The following is a 1004-nucleotide window of genomic DNA, read 5'->3' as shown; positions in this document are numbered from 1 at the left end:
AGCAAGTTAAACTATTTGGTCGAAAATTAAAATTTTGGTTGAAAAATCATATTTTTGTGTTAAAAATTCAGCTTTTTTGTAGATGATACTCTTTTTCACTTTAAAATTAAATAATTTCGTTGAAAATTCATGTATTTTGTTTGAATTTTGTCTTTTTTTGTAGATCATTCATTTTCTTGGTCGAAAATTCATGTTATAGGTTGAGAATTTAACAACTTTATTGAAAATTTATTTTTTCGATTAAAAATTATTTTCTTTTCAAATGAAAATGTAACTATTCTAGGATTGATTAAAAATTAATCGTTTTTATCTGGAAATTGAACTATTCAATTTTTGATTGAAACTTCATCCTGTACATTGTATTAGTTAAAACACCAATTATTTGATAGAAAATTAATTTAATTTGTTAAAAAGTAAACTTTTGGATTGAAAATTGATATATTTTGTTAATTATATTTTTTTCCTAAAATTAAAAAAAATTAAAAATTTCCTTAAAATCTTCCGGAATCTTTTTTTTTTTAATTTTTAAAATGTTTTCAAATACTCACTTAAAATTTATTTGTCAAAATAAAAAACCATTTTCAATGTTCTTAGCAATCACAATCATTTTTATTATTCTTTTTAAATACTGTACAATTCTCAAAAAGCTTTTTTTTTTAAAGCTGCAAAAGTCTAAGTCGTGTTTCAAATTATTTGAAGTAATTTCAAGATTTAAATTAATTCTGAAACTTTGTTAAAATTAAAATTGTAGTGTTTAAACTTAAAATTTAGCTCATTACAAATTTAACAATTCAAGGCTATCTATTTCGAACCATTCTGTTCAAATTTGTGTAGTTTTTAACAGTTGCTTGTAATGGATTGTTTTAAATGAACGGTCAAATATTGCTGATAATTAACGAAATTTTCTGACTTCCGTTTCCGGTATGAAAGCGTAAAGTAGTGGGAATTGTGGATGCTGAGTTTTTCTGATATTGTGGTGAAATTTGAGGTGAGTGGATTGTGGA

This window comes from Belonocnema kinseyi, chromosome 2 (genome assembly GCF_010883055.1).
Source record: "Belonocnema kinseyi isolate 2016_QV_RU_SX_M_011 chromosome 2, B_treatae_v1, whole genome shotgun sequence".
Taxonomy (NCBI): domain Eukaryota; kingdom Metazoa; phylum Arthropoda; class Insecta; order Hymenoptera; family Cynipidae; genus Belonocnema; species Belonocnema kinseyi.
This window is presented reverse-complemented; position numbering follows the sequence as displayed.